The sequence below is a fragment of the Manacus vitellinus genome, unplaced genomic scaffold (assembly GCF_001715985.3).
Source record: "Manacus vitellinus isolate BGI_N305 unplaced genomic scaffold, ASM171598v3 scaffold_0_pilon, whole genome shotgun sequence".
Classification (NCBI taxonomy): Eukaryota; Metazoa; Chordata; class Aves; order Passeriformes; family Pipridae; genus Manacus; species Manacus vitellinus.
The window spans coordinates 35,038,469-35,049,262 of NW_021938789.1; positions in this window are offsets into that span (position 1 = coordinate 35,038,469).

Below are 10,794 nucleotides of genomic sequence, written 5' to 3' on the forward strand. Positions count from 1 at the left end.
TGAGCAGTTGCACGTTCAGTGTTTCTCCGTTCCAGTCCCAGGATTTCTTGGTAGAATACTCTCTGTCATACTCTTCAGGATGTTGCCTTTTTCATTCCTTCCAACCATCAGACATTTCCTCTAGGATGACGGAAAGTGATCCCAGAAGTTAGTATGTATGCCTTGGTGTTGAGGGATAGAGGAGGAAGACATTTTAAAACAAAGACTGATAAACATTGACCAAGATCAAAAGAGCTGTGTCATTTCAAGAGATTGCAGAAACTCTTCTAGAAGCATATTTTTCTTGAGTTTTTCTTATTAGCCAGGATTCTGTAACAAGTGCCAATATGATCAAACACAGAACCTATGTTAGAGGTAAAAGTGAGGTGGGCAGGTGAAAGCAATAGCTCTCTATTTTTTTGAAGTAGGCAACCCCTTGTAACTATATTATGTATTTTCTCTTTTACTAGACATTAGCCAAGTCCCTGCCTCTTTTTAAAAAAATATTAGAAATCTGTTTTTTCAAACCGTTATCCAGCCGGTATTTTTCAGACCTTTAGTTTGGATAAGATCAAGAGTATGTGTAAAAACTGTTAATTACCAATATTTTTAGCAACTTTTTCTAAATGGTGTCTAAAAGTCCCTGGGTAATTGTGGTGGGTTCACCTTGGCTGAACGCTAGGTGCCCATCCAACCACTCTGTCCCTCCCCTTCCCAGCTGGACAGAGACAATGAATGCCTCCTGTCCTGCTCCTTGCCTCAGCTTTTATATCTGGGTTGATGTCATATGGTCTGGAATACCCCCTTGGTCAATTTGGGTCAGCTGGCCTGCTTGTGTCCCCTCCCAGGATCTCGACCTCGACTGAAGAAGGAATGTTACAGTGCTGATGCTGTGCTCAGCAGTAGCCAAAACATGGGTGTGTTATCAACACTCCTCTAGCTACCAATGCAGAGCACGGCACTGTGAGGGATGCTATGGGGAAATAAATTCTGGCTCAACCAGACCCACCACAGTAATACCTTGCAATATTCCAGATGATGATTTTGGTTTTTTTTCCCATGAATGTGTATGTGTTCAAACACGGTAAGAAAGAGGTGGGGAATAAATAAAGCGTTTTGAGGCAGTGTTTGGAAAATGGCAGTATTTTCCTCTGACAAACTGCTTTACATTTGTTATTGTTTATCTTCCCAGTAGATTTTTATGTCTTTAGTTTGAGGTGTTAGAAACTGCTTCTCTATAGCAGGATAGATATATTTTTTGTTCCTAATGAAAATAATTTTTTGCTGGCTTGGTATTTGTATTTGCTGTTAAATTTTAACTGTCTCTTGTCGAAAACTATTGTATGAATTTTTTTGCTCTTGTAGAATGTATTCGAGGTGATGAAGGTATTGTGCATTTCAGGTCACTGAAACTATGGTGTCAGTCTTAGTGTTTTCCTATTGAAATAACTTCCTTTTCTGAGCTGATACACTGTTTTTCTTTCTGGTTCAGTTTATTCTGAAATTACATGTGGCAACCTTATTATTTTCTACTTTCTTTCAAACCAGAATTAAAAAAAAATAATTATATGCTGTGTGAAAACTATTGCAATAGTTATAAGAAATCACAAAATTGAACCAAGTTGATTATGTAATTTCTCTTTATTGTGGGTTAGTTTCCAAAATAAGATAAAGGAAAAAAAACCTTCTGCTTTTATACAATGTATATGGCAGTTTTACAGATAATACGAAATTTAAAAAATCTCACATATTTCCCAAAGATGTCTCACCTTTCCTGTCATCAAGACAGTCTGTTTTTCTTACTTTTTGACTTGAAAAATAATATTCTATGGAATAGAGAAGGAGAATACAGAAAAGAGGACAAATTTAATGTATTTCCTTCCAAACTAGCAGCTTCCAAAAAAAAAATTATGAACTTGAAATCCTTCTGTAATGCCACTTTCTGGCAGTCTGTAGAAATTAATTTAAAAAATTATGATGTGCCTCATAAGTATCCCTGGATGTCCTGTTGTTGCTATAATTGAAGTGTTGATAAAAGATACTCTTTATTTTAATGACAGACTGTGTTGTTGGCCAAATGGCATCTATTCTTGGTCAATAACAGGCAATTGCACTGTCTAGTTATGATCACCATTTTCTGAATCATAGGTTGCTAATAATTTGTATTATATCAGCATTTTTGGCAACCCACAGGACTTGAATTAGTGCAATACATAATTTTCTTATTATTTTTGAGTCCATTACATATTTCATTATGTCTTTTGAAAAATATATGATAGACTTCAGTAGACAGACATTCACAGATAAGGTTGTTGTGCTTTGGGTATTTTTAGTTTGGGGTTTTTTTTTGAGAGGGGTGGTTGTGTTTTGTTTGTTTTTTTTTTCTGATTACAAATAAATGTATGTACCCTTTGTACTTTTACATATTTGCTGTTTTTTCAAAAGTGGAATATAGACATTCTCCCCTTATAACTTTGCCAGCTGACACTTTTCCATGGTTCATATGATTGCAATTGCTGGGTGACTGTGCTTAGTACTTTAGAATCTCCTTCATGTTCACAGTGGACTGAACTGTAGATGCCAAAAGCCTTGAGACTTGCTGCCTGTAACAGAGTGGAGACTTCACCTATCTCTTTATCCTGAATATCACATCCTTCCAAGAAAATGGAGAAAGAGTGCTACTTCTCTCAGCTTCTTGACATGTTATTTTTGTTTCTTAAAGGTTTATGCAGTTTTTACAGTTGACTTTTTGCTGTTCTAATATAGTCTTTTTTCACTGGCTCTTCAGCCAGTGAAGTATCCCAGCCAGCCTATGTTTATGACTGTTAAAACACAGACTGGGCTACGGTTGTAAACTGCAACATCTGTATGCTGGAGAGGCTCTATAATAAAACTTGCAGTCCTATTGGGATAACTTTTCTGAGTCTACAGCATTTACAACTGTTCTATGAATTCCAGGTTAATAATGATAGAATGCCATGGTTTGTAAAGTATTTAAAATGCTGTGCACTGAGGTAAGTAGGGGTTTAATAGTTTGGTGAGGGCAGTAGTAATCTCTGTTGTGTAGTATCTGCTGGAAACATAAAGTTTAAACAGAATCCTTTGTGTACACAAAAAACCCCAGAAAACAAAAAAACAACCCCAAAAAAATCAAATCAACCAACTAAATAAATAATCCAGAGGAAAAGGAGAAGGCAGAGTTTGGGAAAAAAATGGCAATGATGCAAATGGAAGAATTATTTTATGGAGCAAGATGTTGAAATTCCTCCAAAGAATTGAGGTAGAGGCTTTTTGTCAAGAGAGAAAACTGAATCATGTTTCCTCAGAGCAATACAGAGGATTTTTTCTCTTGACATAAATAAAACATCAAAATAGTAAGAAGTGTCATGAATAAAATAAGAAAAGAGAATATATTGTACTATATGGGAAGAAGAAGTTTTAGAGAATTGTGGTAGATGGATTGAATTTTGGATTTTAATTTATTTATTCTGAAGGTTTATGAGTATGATTGGCATGACAGTTCCTGTGTTCTTACTCAAATAGTAAAAACTTTCTTGAATTGTTAAAGAAAGTAAGTAGCTAATAAGACAAACTATCAGTATTTATTTATTATAATTGAAGAGGAAAAGCAGTAGTAGTATACCAGAACAACAAAAGCTAATAACCCCATTCTATGAATAGTGTTTAGTGAAGTCCAGTGATTTTACTGCTACACAATAACTTTGAGAAATGGCATTTACTAGAGGCATATGTTTGTTTTCTAGAACATGTTATTACCACAGATTACCATATAATAAAAGTTTTTATTCTTTCTACGCCAATAGATTGCAAATAGGGAAAGTGAAGAGAGCAGAAAAAAGTGGATGGGTTGGAAAGGTGGTATACACAACACTGGAATAATACTATTGAAAAGGTTTGGTCTCTTAACCACACGTATTCACCTTGAGAGCAGTGTTACAGAGCATCCTCTGTGAGACTGTGAGTCTCATATAAACTGGAAAAAATGACAGTACAGTAATAACTGTGATCAGTTATTTCATTTATTCTGCAAAATATGGCAATTAAAAATATAAGAATTTTTATTAGTCTATACTAAGTATTGTAGGTAGACCTGTATCTGTCTTCCAGAGTTGCGTGAAAATGTCTATAAAAAAGGGACAGCAAACTGCCAGGAAAGATGACTTTTAATTTTTAATAAACATTATGAAGCTATCAGTTGCATAAATGATAATTAGATTGTACGTTAAAAGGCTAGCCAAATATTAAGGTGGCAGGCTTAAATGAGTCTAATACAAATAGAAAACACCTGAATGTATTGTTCTTTCATAATAAAAAGCCCACCACATTGAAGAATGTACTATCTAAACTCCCTCAGACTGCCACTAGATGGTGACAGTAACTTTTAAACAGTGTGGACTTGATCAGCTATGTTGAAGTGCAATACCGAAAGTTGTTTTGCAGACTGGTATATATAGGCTGGAAGGAATAATATCCACCAGCTCTGTAAAATCAGGGAGACGTGTAACAATTTTTTATTTCAAAATAATTTTTAGAGTCATTGCTGACTAAAGGCGTAAAATATTTTTCCGCTTTACCCTCTTACTTCAAAATGTGTTGTGTTGTGCACTGTAATGAGGATGTAAATATCATGGACCTACATTTTATAGTTCAGTATCAAAAAAGACAATAACAGTCATAGTTTGGAACACTTCAGGAAGTTGCAAAGCATGATTTGGAACACAAATTTATGGAAATGTTCTGTTTGAGCATGTGTGTTTCCATATTTCCTACCATCTTAGCAATAGTTTCTTGTTTGCAGATTAGAACTGGAAGTTTTGGCATTGAGAAGGGTGTGTAATTTCATGAAAACACTTTTCATGTGGAATATGAGCTGCACTATTTACAATTTACAGAATTCTATTCTGTAAAACATCTTACCAGGCATTAAAGTGCACACGTACATGTTTTGCTCAATAAGAGCTACTTTATAGCTTTGATTCTGTTAATAATTACAAACAAGTATTCTACTGATTTCAGTGATCTCATCAAAACAGCACCAAATTACAGTAATTTTGAACTGCATAGAATTTCATCTCTGGAGATTAAAAAACTTTTTGGGTCGAAAACAATGCATGATTTGAAATTGGAATTTAATTTGACATCTTTCAGAAGACAGACAAATTGTTCCATGCTCTTTCTCCTCCTTCTGTCCCCTTCTCTTTGCTCAGATGTTTAAGGCTACATATAAAACTTTCCAATTTATATTAAAATCTGTGTAAGGTAAATATCTGCAACTAATGAGCATTTTCTGTTAGCGCCATTTTCTAGACTTTAGATATCTATTGGCTGTTCTTGTTAATCAGTGTGTATACAGCACCATTCATCATCAAAAATTTTCTCAAGGTGCTAACTGTGAGGCTTCTGATCTACTCATAAATTTAATAGAAAATTTAGTAGGCGGCCCAATTACCTCTCTCAGGGACATACAATCAAATGCATGCTCATTACCTTTAATATACCTGAGGTCTAAAGCCCCCTATTTGCATTAGGGTTCACTCTGTTCCTATTTAAGTGTAGTTACCTATCCATAAATATTAACATGTAACTGTCTTAACAGATGTTATTGAGTCTTCCATCACTTATTTTTCTTAGCCGAAGAAAAATTTATCAGTATTCTTCAAAGTAGTAGGCCATTAAATTGTAAATTTAAGACATGGTGAATTCAGGTTGAAGGTCTTGTCAAAATCACTGACAGCAAGACATAACTCATCTCAGGTTTGCTCAGTTTGCAAACTGATACTTGTAGAGATTTAAAACTCTGAGAGTCAACCAATTAATATCTATCTGATAAAGATGACCAGATGACTGTGATTTTCAAGAATAGCTACCTTCTACTATGAATAAAAATATTTTGTTTTCTGATTCTATGTTGAAAGTTTATTTCCTCTAGGGCAATGTTCCCCATTGTTTTATGTTTCTTAAAATCACTAGCACAATCATTATCCCTTAACAAATCTGCTTGTTATCAGATGAACATCAATGTTGAATTCCATCTTATGAAAAAGGCTGATACATCTGGCAGTGTCTCAGTATGATGAACATTAGTGGTTTAGTTTGGAACAGAAGTCTGTTTTTCATGTGAATAGTCTGGTTGTCTTGATTTCTGTGCTTTGGTTGATGTTGTGGAGAAGTCTCTTCGTACTTGAACTGGATTACCCTCAGACAAAATCAAATTACAGATGCTTTACAAGAGTGCGCTCGATGCACATCAACTGTGAGTGGGCAATTGATCCCCTGAGCCATAGTGGAGCTAGCTGAAATAACCTATAAAATTTCTACAGTGTGGGTAGTAAGTTCTCAAACCATTTATACAGATATGCTGATCTTGTTTGTCTATGCTACCTGCTAAAACATGGTCTTTTGGTACCATATTCCAAAGATTTTTGCCCATTTATAAAGTTGTGGGTGTTGGGTTTTGGTTTTTTTGTTTGTTGATTTGTTTGTTTGTTTGTGGTTTGCTGTTGTTTAATTTTTGAGGGTTTTTATAGCAGTAGAAGTAACACCAAATCCCTTAACTTTGCCAGGCAATGCAATAGTAGCTGTGGGGGCACAATTATAATCTCAATGGCTGAATAAAAATATTCCTATTGCCCAATAAACCATATATTCAGAGGTATAGCTAAGGATCGGTAAGAGTGAGGTGTTATACCTATAAAGTCACTTCTTTAAGTTATGAATGCTATTAAAAGAAGACCAGATGTTCCACTGAGCTGATTTTGCTCCCAACATTTTTCCTATAGGTACTATAAGAAGTAATTATTCTGGCTTGAAAATAGTGAAGTCAGCTTGGAAGGGGACAAGTTTTCAATAAACATGCCAAAAATTACCTCTTTTTGTAAGTGCTGTTTCTTCCAGTTAGCTGAGAAAGTATTATTTTCTTGTTTATTTCTTTGTAAGAAAGCCATTCCAGCTAACTAGTTTGTCAAGATTATTGACCCATGAGAAAACAGCACTCATTATAGAAACTGAACTACTGTACAAGCTTTAGATAATTTGATGTGAACACTGTTCATAATTCATGATACTGAAAATTATTTATGCCAATAAATATGCTGACATGTCCCTGCTTCATTTATCAAGTCTGCCTCTGCACTGGTGGTGAAAGTTCTCAAACCAATATTTCACAATATGAAACAAGGAATGAGCCAAACTATGCTCTCCAAATGCCTTCCAATGTTTAATATAATATTTCTATAGGTTTTTAGCTCACTTTACAAAACAACAGGAGCTTTTAATACCTTATAATTACTTTCTTGAAAGGCATATGAATTGAAAAATCTGAATCATGAAGTATAAATACTACCTTCTATGTTTGTACCTTCTATATGTTTCTGTATTCCTGCTCTGTTTCACTGTGGTCATGCTTCATGTGTTTACATAAATTCAAGTGTTTTTCACATAGAATATTTAATTTCTGCTCTTCACTTTCAACCAACTGTTGTATTTACTCAGAACTGAAATTTTTGTTAGTAAGTCAACACAAAGCTTTGCAAATTAGAACTCCTTTCTTTATTTAATATATGTATCTGCTAAGCAGAATATTTCCAGCAGGGAAGCCTACAGGAATTCCTAGAAACAGTAGTTTGAATCACCACATAATGAGACAATTCTCTTTTGCCCTGAAATGTATCTCAGTTTGTTTCTATTGATGCAGAAAGACAATTGCCATTTCTTTTATACAGTGATGGAAAAGCTGGTTATATGACCATGAGTGGTGCTGTTGATGGATGTTTTGCACTGTATGTACTTCCCTTGCTGTTAGAAAAATGTTTTATTGGAACCATAAAGTCTGAGAACTGAAGTTATTTGTTTTAATAAGAGAAGAATGTACTAACTTTGTGATCATAAAAACCACTAATAATAAAAGACAGGCCTATTTTACTTAAAAATAACAACAACACACCCGTCAACAGCCCCAAAACTTTTCCTGTTAACTTTATTTATCATACCTTATGGACTTTATTTCTCCCTAGACATCTACTATTTATTATTTAAGAGATGTTTTCACAAGACATTAAAGGAAGAGAGAGATTTAATGCTGCAAAAAGGAACTGACATTCTATTACTACATGGTAGGACTTACAGAGAAAAATTATTCAGAATGGTGCTGAATAAGTGAGAAATAATGCTAACTGTATATATTACATTTGAAGCATTGCCTGCTCCAGTTGCTTAGGATAAATAAATCAACCTCCGTTAGTTATGCAATTATTTTTTTTAGCCAACAAGACTTATATGCTTAAGCTATCCTTCAAAATTGTACTTAATTTCTTGAAAATTGAAGATTATAACATAAATAAAACACAGTAGGAGTAAAATGAATTTCAGGGACAAAAATTAGGGAGGAAAGGGTCATAAAATTTAATAAGTACTTGATAATAAACATATTAAACCTCAAAGGTGTGGTTGCAGAGAACAATCCTGAAGTTCAATAGGACGACAGATAAATAAAAAAATTAAGTTCACATGTGCTGGCATGTTATGTTGAAATGCAAGATATACCAGCAGTCCAGCCTTGTGGCTTCCACGTGGAACTTCAACACTAATGCTGGTAAATTGTTTTGTGATTGTTATTCATGGCCTATATTGCCAGTAAGTTGAGTTCTACAGCATTCCATTTCATATTTACACTGCGCTGCATAATACATGGTCCAGTTGCAAAATGTCCTTTATCCACAATAGAAGATTTTGCAGGCTGACATGTAAAATATTTTCAGGTCTTTCTGCCTAGAAGATTACATGCATGTGCAAAACATGCAAGAATTTTGTATTGTATGATGAGATATAATGGAAAGACAAGAGGAAATATAAAAGTAGCATAATGGGTTATTACACAGACTCAGAGAAATAGAATGATTATCTAATGAATTTTTCAAATTATGTCATCTTTTGAAAACTACTCTATTTGTAGAGTACATGCAAAGAGGGGGGTGGTTATCATGTAGCCTGATGAGTCTTCACTAGGCAATGGGTGCAATTTAGAGCAATAGAGCTTGTTTTATGTTATTTTCATCCAGACAGATGCAGCTTACAGATTGAACAATAACTCGCGAAAAGCCTAGTGGGAAAGAGATATACTAACTTTGCATTATGAAACGTTGCCTGTGACATGTTGAAAAATAAAGGAACTCTCCTTAAATCTTTGTGGAAAACCACAAAGAATTGCAGTAGCCAGTGGTTTCTCTACTATTAGTATCAGAAATAGCTGTACATCTCATCTGGATGTTTCTACCGTGCTCATGGACGAACAATGAAAGAAGAATAATATGAGATGTACTTTTTTTAAAAAAGTGAGATAAGACTATCTACATGTAAAGTACTGCCTTTCTCATTGCCAATACCACACAAACATGCACCCCACGTGTATTTCAGAAATTTATTTAAGATTTGAGAGTTCCCTCACTTAATCCTCTTTGCATAGCTCAGGAGAGTAGATATCACTGCAAAATGTGGCCATTTAAGTTAAGACTAAAATACATCTGTCCTCTGCAATTGCTGATTTTGGTAAGTAGGAGCGAGTGGGGTTACATGCGTTTTAAGGGATGGAGTATCAATATTAACTAGTAATGCAGTCGCATCAAGAGTACACTGCAAAGCAGTGCTAATTGGAGATGTGTCATCTCCTAAATATGATGGTGCCAGACATCAAGTAGGTGTAAGTCTGGGACAAACTCAAACCTGTAGTATGTACAAGTATCGAATCTGTGAGATTCAGCCCCAAAAGAACTTCATCTTTTCTGCACACTAGTCAATACCTATATTCCCCCTGGATCACTTGTCCTTGCTTCCACAAGGAAGCAATGTACCCTTCATTTTTACATCCAATTTTTTATCAGGAGCTCCTTTTTTACCCATGCATGCCCTCTGCCACCTTTACTTGATTTCCTGCTCATTAGGATGAACTATTCTTGAGCTTGGAGGAGGTGATCCTTGAAAATCAACTAAGCTTCCTAATCCCTTCTCTTTAAATTGTTTCTCAGAGTATTCTTTCAAGCAGAAGCCTAAATAGGTCAAAATCTTCTCTCCTAAAGTGCCTGTTTGCCTTATTTCCTCTTCTCAGTACCCTTATCTCCATCATCTCATTATCACTGAAGCCAAGGCTACTCCCCAACCTTATATTGCCAACCAGTTCTTTCTCGCTTGCAAGTGTGAAGTCTAGCAGAGCATCTCCCCATATTGACTTCTGGATTACTTCTGTCAGGGAACTTGTGCCCTTGCCTTTGCCTGCTGTGTTGTCTCTCTTGAAGATAGTGGTGGTTCGAGTCCCACATGAGGGCAAGAGCCTGTGAACATTAGACTTCCAAATGTTTAAAAAGGTCTCATCTACTTCACCCTGATCAGACAGCCTGTAGCTGACACCCACCTGACACAACGTTGCCCATGTACACCTGCCAGTCCTGACCCATAAGCTCTTAGCTAGTTCATTGTTTCGGCTTAGTTCCGTGCATTCCTGCTGCTCTGTGCAAAGGGTGACCCTTCATCCACACCTAACTGGCCTGCCTTTCTAAAAAGCCTGTGTCCTTTATAGTAGCACTCCAGGCCTGTAAGTTTTTGCACCACCCAGCTGTGATCCCATTGAGGTTGTAACTCTGCAACTGCATGCAGGCTTCCAGTTCCTCCTGTTTGTTTTCTGTGCCGTGTACATAAGTGCAGGCCTTTTGGAGAGCATTCCGTCATACTGACTTCCCTGAAAAAGTATAAGAGCTTTTGCTGTGATGCTGTGCTGAAGAGTTCCAAATATTTGTGTGCGTGTGT